Source organism: Eschrichtius robustus, chromosome 15 (genome assembly GCF_028021215.1).
Source record: "Eschrichtius robustus isolate mEscRob2 chromosome 15, mEscRob2.pri, whole genome shotgun sequence".
NCBI lineage: Eukaryota > Metazoa > Chordata > Mammalia > Artiodactyla > Eschrichtiidae > Eschrichtius > Eschrichtius robustus.
The window spans coordinates 84696551-84715170 of NC_090838.1; the positions used below are offsets into that span (position 1 = coordinate 84696551).

The 18620-nt window shown below is 47.9% G+C and overlaps 1 long non-coding RNA gene across 1 annotated transcript in view; it reads left to right on the forward strand.

The window, feature by feature from the left end:
- Positions 1-9459: 9459 nt before the first annotated feature.
- LOC137777699 (uncharacterized) overlaps positions 9460-18620 on the forward strand; it is a 56271-nt gene continuing 47110 nt past the window's right edge. Inside the window, exon 1 of the long non-coding RNA XR_011076593.1 lies at positions 9460-9637. This is a non-coding gene — a long non-coding RNA (uncharacterized lncRNA). The remainder of the gene's footprint in view (positions 9638-18620) is intronic.

The window sequence follows — 18620 nt, forward strand, 5'->3', positions numbered from 1 at the left end:
CCCATCTCAGTCAAGGGCACCACTCAGTTGCTCAAACCAAAAATCTAAGGGTTGTGTTTGATGAATGTCTCTCCTTCACTGCCCCCAAATCCAGCCCATTCATCAGCTTTACCTCCAAACAGTTAACTCTGGTAGGTCCTCATCCTCTATCTCTGCCGCAATCATCAGACTCCCAACACTTCCTGTTTCCACTTGGCCCTACACAGGGCTTTACACTCAGCAGTAAGAGTTAGCCTTGGAAAATCCAAATCAGACCATGTCATTCTTCTGTTTAAAACCCTCCAGTGTCTCCTCGTTGACCTTGCATAAAATCTGAGCTCCTTCCTTGCCCCTTTCCAAGCCCATTCTTTCCTCCCTGTTGCTTACCAAGCATCAGCCTTGCTGGCCCTCTCTGAGGTCCCGAGACACACCTCACTCCTTTTTGCCTTGGGGGCCTAGGCTCTAGCTGGTTGCGTGTCCCTGAATGCTGCTGGTTGGCTCCTGGCCATCATTCAGAGCTTAGCTTAAATGGACCTCTCCAGAATGGCCCTTCTAGATGGTCTACTCATCTCAAGTAGTATTCTTCCACCTTATGTTAAGTTTTTGCGCAGTTCATATTGCTAGCCTGGATTTTTCTTGTGCCCTTATTTTCTGTCTCATCCCACCAGAATGTTAGCTTCATGAGAATAGAGACCTTTGTGTCTTTTTTCCTGCTGTGTCTCCAGGACCTGCATCAGTGCTTGGCCTCTGGCAAGCATTAACTGAATATTTGTTGGATGGTTGAGTTTCCAAAAGTCTTGTATTTTGCGCCATATAGTCTGACATCTTCTCTATTACAGTCTGCTTTGTTACGTAATTTTTGTAACCGTGCAGCTCATTCATAAGTACTGAGTTTTCAAAGGTGATGCATATATAGTATGTGATTAACTCATTACAAATTCTAGACTTTTGAGTGTATCCTGTGGCTCAAATACTGTATTGATGGGAAAACTTTCAAGTAGTCAACCAGTTTACCAAGTCAATGGCATCTATGACTAATAGACATTACTTAGAGATAGTCCTTATTATTCCATGCACTTTACATATATTAACTTTTAATTCCCATATAACCCTGTGAGTCTGGAACTATTATTGTCTCCCTTTTGCAAATGGGCTGGGTGTATTAGTTTTCCAATTCTGTGTAACAAATTACCATAAACTGAGTGGCTTAAAAGAACCCCTATTTACTATGAGTTCACAGTTCTGTGGGTCAGAAGTCTGGGTAGAGCTCACTGTGTTCTCTGAGCAGAGTCTTACCCAATGAAATCAGGGTGTTAGCTGGGCTGGGCTCTTGTGTGGAGGCTTTGGAGGAAAATCCACTTCCAAGCTCACTTGGTTTGGTGACAGAATCCAGTTCCTTGTGGCTGTAGATCTGAGGTTCCTGTTTCCTTGCTGGCTCTCAGCTCTTAAAGGCCGCTCTCATTCCTGAGCGCATGACCCCCTTGTGCTTTGAGTCTCTGACTTCCTCTTCTGCTTTCAGCCACGGGAAACTCACCTAACGGGGTCAGGCCCAGCCATATGTGCCCTTATCTTAAGGTCAATTGACTTGGCCTTCATTACATCTGCAAAATCCCTTCCCCTAAAATAGATTAGTGTTTGATTGCATACCCAAGATACAAGACTGAGACTATCATTATCGTACAAATAATTAAGCCCAAATTATAATCCATGCTCACCAATGATCTTAATTAGAAAAACTTCTCGATAGCCACATCAAGTGTTTCGTTTTTCTTCTTCATTTTTACCGCTTGACAGTGACGGGGGTCGCTGAACAGCAAGCATGTTGTCAGTTTAAGTCTAATACGGTGCTTTTGGGGGGGGTAAAAGATGAGGTGCCGGGACTGACCCTGAGCAGTTGTAAAATACGGCTCCTGGCTCTGCTCTCCGCAGAGGTGCTGGCAGAGGCTCATCTGGTTCCAAGTGAATGAATCAGAGAGAATGGAATGTGATTTAGTTGAGTTGGTGTTTCCAAGAGATGAGCGTCTGTGCCATTCTGAGGAGGACAGCTGCTTTTTACAACTTTGCCTTCTTGGAAAGGCCCTGTGTGCCCGTGCTCCCTGTGGTATAGACCAGGGTCAGACCTGCAGCTCCCCGTGGCCAGAGCTCCTAGCTGGCACTTAGCAACAGCCCTCCGCTCTGCTCTTGGGCCACTGTTTCCTGGAGAGCTGGAGTTTGCAAGGTTGCTGGCCCTCGCCGTCAACCAAGCCATCTTCAGTTCTGAGGTTCCTTCATATTTTAATTCACGTGAGGAAAAGATGCAGACTTGAGATGCTGGATTCTTTTTGCACCTAAAGAATCAGGTTACTGCCTACTGTGTCAGATATCACCTCACACCAGGCTGTGAGTCCAAGTAAACAGTAAAGTTCAGAACTGGAGTGGACCTTTGAGATCATCTGGTCCAGGGATTCCAACCCTGACATGCCTGGACACCTAAGGCATCCAGAATTAGAACCCACGGTCTTTGTGTACACAATTTTGTGTTGTGTCTACTTCTATGGCTCTTTAGCAGAGCCATCTGTTGCTTTTGTCAGACCCTCAAAGGCATCTTTGTGCACCCAAAATTAAGAACAGCTGATCTAAGGACCTACTGCATAGTACAGGGATCTATATTCACTATCTTTTTAATAATCTATAGTTGTTAAATTTGGGACTTTCTGAAGATGATAAGAGGACTTTTGGAGAATGACTAAACCCACACTCTGGAGTGAAGAGAATTTTTACCCCATACATGGGAGACACCAAGCTATAAAGACTATCCGGAAGACCTAAACCAATGGAGAGACATGCTGTGACCCCAGATCGGAAGACTCAACGTAGTAAAGATGTGAATTCTCCCCAATTGATGATGTGCATTTCCTTTCAAAATCCCATCAGGATTTTTTTATAGATACAGAAGAGCTGACTCTAAAATTTGTATAGAAAGAAACAGCAATAGCTAAAACAATTTTGAGAAAGAAAAATAAAGTTGGAGGAATCACATTACCTGGATTTAAGACATCATTCAGACTGTGTGATATTCAGACTGTGTGATATTGGGGAAGGGATGAATACATAGATCAATGAAACAGAGCAGGAAGTCCAATACAGGTACACACAAATATGGCCAACTGATCTCCAAAAAAAAATGATCAAAGGAAGAATCATCCTTTCAACTAATGGTGTTGGAACAATTGGACGTCCACAGGCAAAAAACAAAATCAAACAAACAAAATAGAACCTTAAACTAAACCTCACACTTTGTAAAAAATTAACTTAAAATTGATCATAGACCTAACTATAAAATACAGTACTCTAAAACATTTAGAATAAAACAGGAGAAAAATTTTCATTACCTAGACCTAAGGTTAGGCAAAGATTTCTCACAAAAGCACAATCCATAAAGAAAGAAATCAATCTATTGGACTTCATCAAAATAAAGAGTTCTGCCCTGTAAAAGATACTGTGAAGGAGAATGAAAAACACAAGCCACAGTCTGGAGAAAATATTTGCAAATCACATATCCGATTTAAAAAGTTGCATCCAGAATGTATAAAGGCAGCTCTAAAGTCAACAGTAAGAACACAAATAATCCAATTAAAAAGCACGTGGAAGATTTGAACAGACAGTTCACCCAAAAAGATACACAGATGACAAGATGCACATGAAAAGATGTTCAACCTCATTAGTCATTAGGGAAATATAAAATAAAGCTATGAGGAGAGACTACGCTCACCCACCAGAACAGCTAAAATAAAAAATACTGACAATAGGGCTTCCCTGGTGGCGCAGTCGTTGAGAATCTGCCTGCCAATGCAGGGGACGCAGGTTCGAGCCCTGGGCTGGGAAGATCCCACATGCCGCGGAGCGGCTAAGCCCGTGTGCCGCAACTACTGAGCCTGCGCGTCTGGAGCCTGTGCTCCACAACAAGAGAGGCCGTGATAGTGAGAGGCCCGCGCACCGCGATGAAGAGTGGCCCCCGCTCGCCGCAACTAGAGAAAGCCCTCGCACAGAAACGAAGACCCAACACAGCCATAAATAAATAAATAAATAAATAAAAAAAAAAAAAAAAAAAAAAATACTGACAATAGCAGTGCTGGTAAGGATAAGGAGCAACTGGTCCCTCATACACACATTGGTGGAGATGCAGAATAGATGGTACAGCCACTCTGGAAGACAATTTGGCAGTTTCTTAGAAAGATATAGCTGTATCTCTATCCGTCTTATAAAGATAAAGATATCTATATCTGTATCTATATATCTGTTACCATATGAACCAGCAATCCCACTGCTGGGAATTTACAACAGAGAAATAAAAACTCGTGTCCGTGCAAAAACCTGTACACAAATGTTCACAGCAGCTTTCTTGGTCAACACCAGTTCAGTCCTTCAACAGGTGAATGGATAAACAACCAATGGTATATCCACGCAATGGAATAGCCTTAGAAAGAAGAAGGAGTAAATATTGATACACGTAACTTGGGTGGATCTCAAGGCCAGGTGTGTGCATGTGAGTGTGCTGGGGCTATTTTGGAGTAGACTAGTACTTTTGCGTCCTCAGTCGTGTCCCAGCGGAGCCCAGGAAGCTCTGCGCCCAGCCCTTCAGCACCGCTGGCTTCCCCAGCTCTTTGCAGATCGCGGCTCACCCCCTTGGGGTCTGTCTGTGGTGTCCAGCCCCACAGCAGGTCGTGCTCTATCTCACCGATATTTTCCCAGCAGCCTTCCCTTTGGGGAACGGGGCTTGATCCTCCATTCAACCTGGGACACCGCTGGCAATTCTCTCTAGGAACTGTCTTCCCTTTCTCATGCTTCTTCTCTACATCCCAAATCCTACCTCTTCTGTCCCTCTAACGTATCCCATTACCATAGTGAAAAGTGCCACCTCCACATCAAAGGGGACATTAGTCTCAGCTGTAACGTTTTAGGGTTTTTCATAGAAAGACTAGAATCATGTACTACTTGTCACTGCTTTTTAAAAATTGATGTCATTTTTCTTTTATTACAAATGATGAAACACACAAGAGGATGTAAATCAGGTCTGCATTGGCCCTCCTCACTGGTCAGTATCCTGTGCTGCCCCTGGGGTCCCCCTCACGGCGGCCAAGCCTTCCCCATGTGCAGTAGGTCTGGTCCCTCCTCCTACTTGACCAAATTCTTTTTCCCTCTGGTTCTCTCCTGTAGCATCAATTTTTTCCTTTCTGGTAAATCATTTCTTTCAGTGAGTATACAGACGAGCTATTATTTCTCTCATCTTAACGGAAAAGGAAATTTCTCTTGACCCCATTTCCCCTCCAGTTTTAGCTCCATTTCTCGAAAGCGGTGTCTCTTCTCGGTGTCTTCTGTCTCTCTCACCCTTTCTCCAACTCCACCCAGACCTTCACCCCATCCTCCCCAATGAGACCTCCTCTTGCCGAATTCACTGATGCTCTCCGTCCCCACCTCACGTGACCTCTCAGCAGTGATTTACAGGTGATCATTCTCTCCTCTTAAAGCCCCTTCTTCACTTGTCTTCCTCCCACCTTGTCCTCTCCTCCCGACGCTGCCTCCTTTCCTTTCCTGCTGACTCCTCGTCACTCCTCGTCACCCCCTGACCCCTGAAAGATGCAGGGTCCCGGGCTCAGTTCTTGCTTCCTTTTTCTACCCTCATTCTTCTGGGAACTCCTCCAGCCTCCTGGCTTTACAGACTATATTCCATCTAATTGAAGACGCCCTTAATTTTAAAAGCACCACGGAGTTCAGTTCCACCAAGGATGGAAAAAACACTGCCAATTATACTCTAACCTCCCATCATTCCAATGTCCATCATGTCCCTTTGTTCTAAGAGTCCCTGAGCTGCTCTGGGGTGAGTGGCACAGCTTCTCTGTCCCAAGTCATTGGGGTTGGGGTCAGGGTTCACACTCTTTTCTCTGTTCCTTTCCCCCAGCTCTCTTCATTGCCCAGCCTGTGGGATCATGGAGAGGTCTTGGAGAGGTATCACCTGGTACTGTGACCAGCTCTGCCACTTACAGGGGAACTTACCCCTTGGGGTTGTTCAGTGTACAACATGAACAGCTGTGTATTGTTGCCTGGCTTCACCCACTCCTACAAGTCTTTTCTTCTCTCTTCATAATACCCTGGCCTCGACTTTTGAAACTGAAAAGCAAGAATGAGACTCTTTAGTTCTGTGCATTCTTCTCTGTCATCCCTGAGGCAATGGCCATACCCTTGAGCCCCTCACCATGGCTAAAAGTAGTGATGCCCTAATTGACGTGGGCCCGGGAGCCCATCCCAGAATCAGTCACAGTGGGATTCCCTTGCTTTGCTTCATCCAATCAAATTTCTCCCCTGGGTATGGGGGGTGGAGTCAATTGCAACCAAACGTCAAGGCTGCTGCCAACAGGGAGGGATGGAATGAACGTGGGGGCATCCATGGGGTCTGCTTCACGGGGTCAAAGGCCAGGGAGGGTGTTTTGCAGATGGAGGAGACTGGGGCCTGTGTTTAGGCCCGTGGACAGGAAAAGGCTAAGGAGGATGGCGGGAGAGGGCCTATGTGTGATTCGGAGCAGAATCCTGGAGAAGAAGTGAGGTGGAGAGAGGGGGAGGGGCTCGATTTGAAATGAGGGATGAATCTTCTCCCTCAAAGGAGGGCGGTGATGAGACCTGTTAGTCAAGTGAAAGGAGGGCCGCTGAGGATATTCCCTGCCACCCTCGTGTCTCATGTGAGGCGAGCACAGCCTTGGCATGTGTAGCTTCATGGGACTCTTTGGGAAGCGTCAGTGGATAATTCTAATGGACTCTTTCCATCAGTGAGAATTGTTACCATCTTAAGGGGTAGGGCACTTCAAGGCTAGGGTTTTTATTCACTTCTCTAATGAACAGAAAGTACGTCTACCTTACACCTATCTGCAGAATTTGGGAGAACACGTCATGCGGTAAGGGGATGTGTGTGCAAAGGTTTTTTAAAAAGTCCTTCCTGGGAATCCCTGTGGCCTGGTGGTTAGGAATGTGGCCTCTGACACCAAATGGCCTGGGTTCACATCTGGGCTCTGCGACCCTGGGCAGGCTCCTGGCCTTCTCTGTGCCTCGGAGTCTTTGCTAGGAGTGGGGATGATGTCGCTACCTTCCTCACAGGGCTATTTTGAGGATCAGAGGTCATAATACCTGTGTGTGTTTAGGAGACTGACTGGCACATATTAAATACTCTTAAACGTGAGCCATCAGTATTTGTAAGAATCCTGTGACAATGCTTTTATGCACTGTCTTCAGACCGTTCGCTGTCTTTAGGAGTGAAGCTTGTTTATTTTCCTAATTCACAGAAACCTAAACTCTTCCAGTGCTATTTTCACTGGGGAAAAAGCATGCCGATGTTTAAAACGTGTTTCCATGTAGCCACATTTAAAATGTCATCACTGGTTCCTTTCTGGTGAACTATGCAGAAATGAATCCTCTCTAGAACATTCCGTATTAACAATCATGGGAGGTGGTGCTGATTTTGCCTTAATGAATGATTTATTTATGAATGTATCGATGGCAGCCCCTTCTCACACCGGTGCCCTTTCCCACTTCCTGGCCCAGATGACAAGAGCTTTGGAAGGAGGGGCAATCAGGAATTGACATAGTATTCCTGGGATTATCCGATGCAACGCTACATGCAGCACACAGTTCCACTGCCCTTCCACGGTGGTGGCTCAAAGCTCCTGCTATAAGAGGAGGCCTTGCCCTGGAAGACTCCAGAAGCTTCACTGAAACAGCGTGGCTGAGGAAGAAACCACTGGTAAAGCAATGACGCCTCCGGTAGGGCACTTCCGGCAGGAGGGAGTGGCCACCCCTTGGAGCCTACCTTTCCCAACTATTGCAAATTTCTTTAATTCATTCCTGGTGGTTTTTTTTCAATTAGTAATTTTTCAGTTCCCCCAGGGATTAATGAGTTGACCTAATACAAGTCTTCATAAGTAGAGGCTGGCTTTCTACATTTAGCACAAAAATAACAATTCATAATCCCTGCTTCAGCAGCCCTCACAGCCTCCTGGCATCAATGCCTGCTTCTCGTGGGGCTGCTAGAGCCTCATGTCCTAAGATGTGTCCCTTTAGGACAGGCTGCTCATGAGCCCACCTCACCCACCCCCATTCCCACTCTCCCCCAAAAGAAAACACACTGCAACGAACTGCACAGCATAGCTGTTCTGAAATTCCAGAAAACCAACAGGCTTTCCACTCTCCTGGAAAAAAATCAAAAACCAAAACACTGCCAGAAACACAAATATTTGGCCAGTTGACTAATATACTGCAACTTTCACAGGGACCTCAAAGCACTTGGTGTTGTCTGATAGAAAATGCCCCGATTGTCCTGTTGAAAGAACTGAGATCTAGAGTAATGAACAAGTATTATTTCCCTAAAATGAATCCAGCTGTAAATGGAGAATGGGTTTCCTGACCCCTCCCGGGTGCACACAGATGCCGCTTGGCTGGGTCTTCTGTCCTCTTCCAGAACATCATTTCCTCATTTGCCCTCTAGGTTTTAGGGGTATCAGAGTGTGGCCTGCACAGTGAGAGGTACTAAGTTAGAAAGGGTGAAGGGCACCGGTGTTCACCCGTGGTCTTTCATGGGTCACCCTCCAGAGGCCAGGGTGGGCCTGATGCAACCATCGCCACGCTTCTTGGCTGCTGACAGGTTGCTCAGCGTCACACGGATTCTGCTCTTCCGTTGCCTCTCATAATTTAAAAATGTGGGAAGCTGTGGAAGGCTGCCCCACCCCCGGGATCATTCCAAAGAAAACTGGGAGGCAGAGGCTAGTCTCGGTTCTTGCGTGGAAACATTCATCAACGGTTTTTAAGATTTCCAGGGTTCTACTTTCATTTCATTCCTTGGGACTTGAATATTCAAATCTGGCATAGTCTTGAAGCCTGAAAGACGGATTGAAGAGATTTTGTATATCACTTGATCCTAAAAACAGGGCACACGACCTCTTAATAAATAGCTTTGAAGAGATCATGATTTTAGAGCCCGTGATTTATTACTCTATCAGAGGAAGAGGTGCAGGAGAAAAGGTGCGCTGAAATAAGCATGACTAGGGCACACTAACCTCCTGGAAGAAGAAGATGCTACCTCATTCCTCTCTCCCCCTGAAATGCCCTGAAAAGAGCAGTTTAGTGCAGGAGTTTTGCAATCCGTTACAAAATTTCAGTGTCTCTTGGAGGTTCAAATGCATAGGAAGTTCATGCATTTTCTTTTTCAGCTGTTCCCAGATCTCCTAAATAAAGCATTTCCCTCGTGTAGGCTCCCAGGGCTACATGTAGGGCAGTGGCTGGGTCTGCTTGCTGGGGTCAGGAAGGCTGTTCTTCCAGGAAGGGCTGCAAAGACCCTGGGAACGGGACCAGCCCAGCTCGCAAGTATGAAGAGAATGTCGGGAGAGGAAGTGGTAGCTGTGAGTCAGCATGAGTCATCTCGTTCCAATGAGAATGAAGAGTGAGGTGTGCGCCTTTTTTTTTTTTTTGAGTCTCAATCGTGTGGACATCATTGGGAATGGAGGGAAATAACTGACTGTATGGTCGTTGCTTTTCAAGTTTCAAACTGACATTCCAGGCGGGCTGTGCCTGAGCCAGCATCTGCTTTCAGATCTTCACAGCCTGGTCCTGGGAAGGTGGAGCCCTCAGCTTCTCCCTGGTGAGTAGGTTTCTGTCACTTTCATGTTCATTTCTGCAGTTTGCCTCAGAGTCTCAGCTCTAGGAAAGCTGAGGGGTCTTGCAGTGGATACTGTGTTTTCGTTGAGACATTGAAGATCTTTGACTTTAGAAAGGTGGCTCCCCCGCCCTCATCCCTGTAGCTACTGTCTGTGAGCCTGATTGTTTGGAGTTTCTTAGCGGTTCATTGTGAGAGTGCTCATCCTGTATTACCGAGGAGACCAGTGTTGCTTGGCTGGTTTAAAAGAAGCTGTTTGAGACTCCTCTGTGGAGTCGAAGGGAAGTTCAGAGGTGGAGGTGGGTGACTGAGCTAACTAACCCAGGGGTGCTGAGGCCGGGCTGGCTTCCGCTTCTCAGAGGTGGAGGAAAGACAGCTTCTGAGCAATTTCTGGCCGCGTGGTCTGAGCTGCCCACTTTTAGTGCAAGAAATACAATAAAGAGGCAGAATTTTGGCTTTTCTCTCTAAGAGCATGAGAAAGATTCCAGGAGCTTATTCGGTGTCTTTTGCCTTTCCTTAACACTGAAAGGCACAAACGATAGTAAAATCAGAAAGAAAATTATGCCGCGGACTGGGGGGCAGGGGGTGAGGAAGGGGGAATTGAGTGGTTTTGAGACCTGACTTCACCTCGGTGTGTGTTTCTCAAGCTGTTAACATTCTGATAAAGCTTAGCTTTACTGTCAAGTAAAATACAGGAAACTTTTTTTTTTTTTTCAAATGTCGTCTGGTTACTGTAAATGAAACGGTTAAAATGTCATAAATACCTTATGATAAACATTTTTCAAATTTGCTTAAAAATCTGCACATCAGTAAGCAGGGTATGACAGAGCTTTTTCAGTACAGTCATTTGAGTGTGTGGGCTTCCTGGGTTAATAATGAGTCAGCACCTGATTTCTAAAATTGGAGCAGCTGAGAGAACATTCGATTTGCCCCCCAGCACAGTGTGGTGGCTGGCGGGCCCCCTCTAGGAGGATTCGGCTGTTTGGTCTTCCGTTAAAACCAACTTTGATGCCTCCCCTGTTTTGGTGACGCCTTCAGCTTCGGTCCCAGCTCTGCCATGTGTGGCTGGAAGGCCCCTTTGCTGAGGGGTCCCTGTGCCGGACCATCTCCTTTGGCTGATGCTGATGGTTTTTAGGTTATGCCATGACCGGATTGGTTGAGTATATGGTTGGTTCAATTAAAAATCCAGAGTTTATGAAAGGCTGGGGTGGCCCAGGGGCTGAAGCTGTCCTGGCTGAGGGACCCGGTGGGAGAGGCGGTCACCGTGTGAGCTTCAAAGCCCAAGTTCTGCAGGTGACACGTGGCGTGGGAAGACTGTCAGCTTAAAATCTGAGAACGGGATTCTGAGGAAGAAAACCTCCCTCCAATTTTATTCTTCTTATCTATAAAATGAGAAAGCTATTAAGAAAATTTTTAAAAAATTAATGATTGGGTTGCAGGCTAGCAGCTCAAGGGCCCAAGGCAGGCCTGTTTGAATCCATTTCCACCACCCCCCCCCCCTTCTAAGTTCTGCTGACCTGCCTGGGATTGGTTTCTTGTGTTCCGATGACTGTTGGTGGGGATCCCATATTCTTTGGGTCACAGGCCCTGATGAACCCTCATGTCTCAAGGCTCTGATAGCCTTGGGCTTCCAGACCGTGTGTGACACCACCCGTTTCAGGGGCCGCCTGGGAGGACTCAGAGAACCAGCGTCTGCCAAGTGCGTAGAAGAGGGTCTGGACTCAGAAGGGACCCCCTCAATGTTAGCTCTGCTAGCTTCTCTTCTTACCTGTACCCTAAAGGCTGGGTACCTGGGCTCCCCGAGTTAGTGCCTTGACTTTTTCAAGCAAGATCCTGCGATTCCAGTGGGATCAGCGTTGTTCCAAGGCTGAGTCACAGGCATACAAGTGTCAGCTTGGGGCCTCAGCCAGGCAGAGACCAGGGGTTTCCAAGGTGGGAGACCTGCCCAGTGTCTCTTTCTTGGTGAGTAATCTTCATAAGCGCTAAGAGAAATGCCGTCTTCATGGAGAGAAGAGTCCGTAAAAGGAGAAATGCCTTGGGAGGTGCCTCTGTGTTCCACGTATGCCTGCACTTTCTCCTGTCCTCGTTTCAGAGACCACACCAGCTATCAAACTTGTGTTTATCACTGTCTGTAAAATCCTCCCGGATAAACACTGTTGGGAAGTGGCTTTGAAGTGGCTGATTTTATCCTAGACATTGATTGTGTCATGTAAAAGTCAGGCAGTTGTATGGATGCTAGAGGTCCACTGGTCTCTTAACCCATGAGACATAAGCCTGTGATGAACTGCTGTTATCATTTCTGTAATCAGGAGAAAGAGTCATTTAAAAAGGTCAGAAATAAGGCCATGGCTAGGTCTGAAAAGAGAGCATTTATTAACGTGATTTGCTGCTTTGTCATGTTTTTCTAACTACCCAAAGATGCTGATTCTAAGTGTGGACGCAGGCCGGGAGTAAAGAGGGAAACATTCGAGGATAGAAACTGAGCAGACGTTTTAAAAGGACATCTACATCCAAAGCAAACAAACAAACAAACAAATGCTGAGAGTTTGATGACATTTGGAAGTTGCCCGGTGCCCTACGGTCGTGGCATCCTCAGCCTGGGGACTGGCTATGGCTTGCTGGCCTGGTCCCCCACTCTCCACTCCTAGTCAACACCCCGACCTGGGCTCTCATTACCTCCTGCCACGAGGTTTCCATGGTACCCGATAGGTGTGTGTGTGTGTGTGTGTGTGTGTGTGTGTCCCCCGCTGTTTGGCAGTTTGGGCAAGTTCCTTAGTTTCTTGGTGTCCTACCTTCATCATCGTGAAATGGGAATATAATAGCACCACCCTCGAGGGTCCTTGTAAAGATCAGTGATAATTGGCACACAAGTTACAAGGAGATTCAACAGCCATTAAGTACACATTCAGTGATTTAGAAATATACCCACACACCTTTCCATCTCTCCCTGGGCCCTGAACCCTGTGAATCCAGAAGGAATTGGCTCTCACGCCCCCGAAGTAAGATCCTGTCTGTGTCATGACTTACATGGCATGTTCTGTATTTGCAGGACATTTATGGATTAGGTGAATGGGAAGTGCTTCTTGGTTCTCTCCAGGAATACCTGGGGTTCTAGGTGTCACGACCATCATCATGACCATCATCATCATCATCCTTACCCTTCACATCATCACAGTGAGAGCAGCTCCCATTTCATTCAGCTCCAACCATATGGTAGTAACTTTCTGTATATTACCTTTAACCCCCTCCTCCCAACATACACACATACCCACCCTGGAAGGTAGAAAGGATGGCCAGTTACTCAACTCACTGGAGGTCCAGGATTCCCAGGCGGGTGTATCAGGCAGAGCAGTTGCTTCAAGGAGTGCGTTGGTGATGGGAGAGCCCCTTACCCCCATCAGGAGAGGAGAGTCAGGAAAAGCAGGGGACCGGGAGGGTTCTGTGCGTCATCCAGCAGACTGAGGTCACAAGCCAGAAAATATAGGACCACTGAATTCAGACCTGCCCCCCGGGTGGAAGCAGCTGGATTCTGTACTCATGCTTCCTGTCTTAAAGCCAGCTACAGTCAACTTCTGGTTATTTGAAAATCATCATAGTATATGGAGCTGACTCATATTGAAAATATTAAGTAAGATACACTTAAAACTAAAACCCGGGGGAACATAACAGGACCTTTCCTTGTTGATTCTGGAGGTATTCAAGATCATGCAGTGCCTCAAAAGCCAAATCTTTACACTCATTCTGCAGGGGTCCAAGAGAAGTGTGTCCTTTTGCTCTGTCTGCCCTCTCCGGAGTGGCCCCGTCAAAGTAAGGCACCAAGTGCATTGTCCATCTCCTTTCTGAGCTTAGGCTTTGCATCCCGGGCACTGGCTCCAGCGTGTACGTCAGTCTTAAATGGCACCACTTTGTGGGGAGTTTTTCCCTGCAGCTGCCACTTGTGCCGTAATCCAGAGGACCCTCTGCCCAGCGCCATGGGTGGGGCAGTGCTGCGGGGCAGGGTTTGGGCTCCTACCAGACTCAGGAGGCTTCTGGTTAGACCACAGAGCTCAGGCAGGGAGAAGCCAACGACAGATCAGAAGGAAGTCCAGGCCACAGGAAGGAGGGGTGGGTGGGATGCTTGGCTGTTCTCAGAGGATTACTTTGATAAAAAAAAAAAAACAAAAAAACTGGTTTTATTGCATCTTGTATAATTGGAAAAGCTAACAGTGATGGCCAGTCTTATCCATTACAGTTTTCTTGCTTATCTTTTGCTTTCAGGATTGATTATCCTGCAAGTAAAGACTTCTGCTACAGGGGCTTTTAGCCCTTCTAGCCACCCTGTCTTTCAAAAATGTATCATACTTAAAACATTGGAATTTTTAATGATGGCAGCAATGTATCATTTTAACTATTCTCACTGGACAAATCATTTATAGAGTGTGAGAGGGATGCATGGGTTTCTATCAGTTCAGCTAGATATAAAGGGGTATAAAGGGAAATTACAAAATAACAGTGCCTCCAGCAAGTGTTAGATTTACTTTCTCTCAAGTAGAAAAAGACAAAGCAAGCTGTCTGTCCAGGGTGAAGGTCAAAGGGCAGTCAGTTCATTCATCTCTCTTCTCTGCCATCCTTAGCATTGACTTCCTTCCTCAAAATTGTCTTATGGTTTTATGAAGGCTGCTAGAGCTCCAGCCATCACCTCTGCATTCCACTCAGGAGGAAGGAAAGAGGTGGGGGCAAAAGGCTAAGAATCTTAGATGTCAGGCTCCTTTAAAGAACCTTCCTAGAATCCCCAACTAACCCTTTCTGCCTAAGTGTTTCACTGGCCCCCTATCTGTAGAGGATCCTAGGAAATGTTGTTTTTTAACTGGGCACATTGCTGCCCCTGACAACAGGGGTTGTTGACAACACAGGAAGCAGAGGAGAAAGGATATGAGAGGGGCAAAAAGCAGCAGACATGAAATAACCACGTTTCTCTCACTGGAAGTATCAGGAGGGGGGTACAAAGAGACTGGGGCTTCAAGGGCTTTGAACAACTGGAGGAGACATTCAAAGGGACAGAAATCACTTGTTTGATTTTTTTGTTATATCTAAGTAGGATTTCTTTTCATTCATGCATTTAGCAAATATTTCTCATTTATCCAATAAAATAATGATAATTCGAGCACTGCTTTGTTTATGGAGTGTTTGCTTGGTACCAGGCACGGTTCTGGATGCTTTGTACATACGACCTCACTTAGTCCTTACATAATTGTGTGCAGATTCTATCCATTATCGTCCCCATCACCCAGATGAGGAAATTGGGGCACAGGACGGTTTAAGGAGATGAGTAAGGTCACACTGTTAGTAAGTAGAGGAGCTTGGCTTTGAACCCAACCGTCCGGTTCTTGGACCCAGAGATGTGAACCGGCAGACAAGGTCTCTGCTATTTATATCTTTCTGGTGAAACAGACATAAATAAGTTCAATAAGGTCAGGCCGCCATGGGTGCCCCAGGAGACCGGCCCAGGGAAGTGGGGAGCCCTCACCTCTGACAGCACCTCCTGCCTGGGGAAGACGCATTATAGAATCCGGTCCAAGCTGAGCATTCTTCCCCCCCACCTCCCCACTAGGGGACACACCAGGAATCTCAGCTATGTCTGGCCTCATGACTCGCCCCTTTCCTCACAGCCAGCTCTTCCAGAGAACTCTGGCCTCCTGAGTCAGGACCACGCCCTTCCAGTCCTGAGGGTGCAGCAAGGAAACTGCCCAGACCTGGCTTCAAAGGCTGGGCAGGGTTCCAGCGAAGAGCAGAATGGCTGAAGTAGAAGAGGTTGGGCTTCAAGGGGCTGCAGTTTATTCACATCACTCAATCTGATCAAAGGCCAGAGAAGGGGGAACCGTCACATTCTCCACTCCACACAACTGCCTGTTATCTAGCGACACAATCAGGGCCAGGAGGATGCATGAGGACAGGATGGATTTGGGGGAGGGGGAGTGTTTGCTGTTACCCCACCTTGGACCTAAGGCCCCTCCTGTGCTTTGCTTGCTCTGCACCATCCCAGGGCCTTCCTCCTCCAGCTCCTGTACAGATGGGGTGGCCAGTGGAAGACATAGTCTGCAGTGGGGTAGCTGGGGATTTTAGGAAAGCTCCTTAAAGGACCTTGACATCTAAGAGACTTAACCTTTTCCCCTCAGATCCCTCCTTCCTCCTGTGTGGAATGCAGAGGTGATGGCTGGAAATCCAGCAGCCTCCTTGAAACCATAAGACAATTTGGAGGAAGGAAGCCAGTGCTAAGGCTGGCAGAGCCAGCAGATGGAGCAGGTTTGGGAGGCCAGGAGCTTTACCTGGAGATGTGACTCTTTTTGGAGTGGGTTTACCTGCGTGATGCAGAGAGAGGTGGGAGAAATCACTGGTGGAGAGATTCAATCTGTGGGTCAACTAGGAGGGTCCATAGGGTTGTCAGGGTCCGTTCTGTGTGCAGCTGCATTTCATATCTCTGGTATAACAGGCAAAGGCTCAGGGCTGCAGAGTCACTTCCATGGCCCTCAGGTGCTTTTGCGTTCGTGGGCCCTTCCTGATGAAAAAAAGTATCATGACTGTCTTGGTACAAAGATGCATGTCATCCAGACTGGATTTATTCTTATATATTCAATTTCATTATACTCAGGTTTTTCTTCTGATGTGAAAATAAACTAAAACATTTTATTTTGAGAGTATCATGGGCCCAAGGCCTTGTCCCCTGTGTGCCCAGTGTAGAGGAAGGCCCTGGGAGGGCCTCATCGTGGAGAATGGAGGCTGGTCCCGGTGCGGGGGGATGGCTTCTGGACTGTGGGTGATCTTTGGGACTGTGAGTGATCCCCCGGACTATGGGTGGCCCTCTAGACTGTGGGTGGTCCCTTGGACTATGGGTGGCCCTGGCAGTGCCTCTGAGGATGGCAGGCGGGTCTGGCCTGTGGTGTATAGCTGGTGAGCCTCAAGTCAGCTTTGGAAATGACGGTGTGGGTTTTCAGATAAGGATTCTCAGAGCAGAGTCATCTACCCTGTGTCCACTTTTACTTCCCCATTCCTCATTCTCCCTGTAATTGCTCCGCTTATTCAATGGGTTTGTTCAGGGGGTAAGGGTTTCAGTCTCCAATGCTAAGGCTTCAAAACTGGAACACGCCTTTATTCTCCAAATCTCTAAATTACATTAAATCTGTTCCAAGCTTACCCTGCCCCTACTTTACCCCCTCAACCTTCCTGTTGGGGAATTCAGATTCTCTCATGATTGGGGATCCCTGTTGGTCCTGGTATCATTAACCAATCCTGGGGTTACCCGCTTCCAGAAAACCGGGGCTGGAGGTGGGGGGAGTCCAATGAGGCGGCCGCCAGCACTGCTGCTTCAACGCTGAAGACTTGAAGCAGTCAAGGTGAGGCCCCAGAGCTACGCAGGGTCCTGCTCCAGCCGAATGGGGGCCCGCATGACCCGGGGCTCTGTCGCCTGACCACAGAGCCCTGCCTGGAGGCGCGCCACCGCTCCTGGGGTCTTGGCGTGCGCTCCCAGCCTCCGTAGCTGCCCTCGGCTGTGTCCGGTGGGAGCTCCTTCTGCATGCCTGTGCTGCCCGCTGCCTGCTGCTGGACCTCTTCTAACCTGGGCCTCCGTCTTGGCCTGGGGGGGCAGAAAGAGCCGTGATAACAGAGGGGAAGAAACAGAAGACGCTCGGGGAACCCATGGGAGTCACATGGTGTCCTCTGTGGCTTCCCAAACCTCCAGAGCAAGCCGTCCAATGAGTGACTGCAGCCACATGTGGCTAGTGTGATTGGGTACTGAATTTAAATGTTTACTTCATTTCAGTTAATTTAAATGTAAGGGTACATAGCCACATGTGGCTAGTGGTTACCCTATTGGATGGCACAGATCTAGAGCTTGTTTTCCTAATCCGGGCAGCTTTGAGAGTCGGGCTGTCACTCTGAGGAAGGATGTGGCACTGGGGTGAAAGTTCAGAATTGGGTACCACATGCGCTGAGGTCCCCCGGAGGGTGGGTGTCCCTCCCAGGTGGAGGACCCTTCAGCCAGGAGCTGTGGGCCAGGCAGATGGGGGTCCAGGGCCTCTGCCACCAGTGGCAGTGAGCCTCGATGTCCCCATCTCAGGGGGATAAAACCCCAAGTGACCCTCAGGGCCTCGAGGGCCCCAGCTGAGGGGCCTGTCCAGGAGGAAACCGGGGCTGGGTGCCTGACACCTGGAGCATTTCTGCCAGTGGGGTTGATGGCTTTTTCGAGGTGCGGGGGCCTCAAGTGAGGAGCACACAGCCTGACCGTCTGTGCTTGTGGTATTTGATGGTGAACTTTCCTGTTTGGGGATAAGTATCCTTAGTTTTGTTTGCGTGAAGCCACCTCAGGGACTAAGCTCAGGCGTGGTTCCTGTTACTGGCCTCCTACACACCCCCCAAGTGTGTCTTTTGACTCTTTTGACTTTTTAAGAGAGAAGCATTAAACTGTGTTCAGCCATCATTGACAAGAAACACGCAAGCGGGGGGAGATGATCTGCCCCGGGGGGGAAGATGGCAAACCTCGGCCCCCGGCCTTGCAGCTCTCAGCACAACACAGGTTCTCTCAGGCGCAGATGATGACCTTGCACACGTATGGGATCGTGGGCTGAGACGCACTGCCATCCCTCCCCTGAGGCGCCCCCCCAAATTCCAAGATTTCTCTCCTGGCGGCTCCCCCAGGCCCAGTGCCGTTTGCTCTCGGTTCGTGGACCATCTGTCGGTGGGGAGGCTGTGGGGCACTATGATGAAGCAGCTGCTGGAGCTGAACCTCCGCTTAGACTGCTGCTTGCTGCCTGGCGAGTCATCTGTGCCTCCTGACCTCAGTTTCCTAATCTGTGAAATGGGAACAGGCGCAATGAGCACAGAGGATTGTTTCGAGGATGAAAGGAGTTCCTTCATGAAAAATTCTTAGAAAAGTGCCACACATAGTAAGTGTTTTATAGTATTAGCTTGGAATTGATGCCTTTTTGCCATTTAC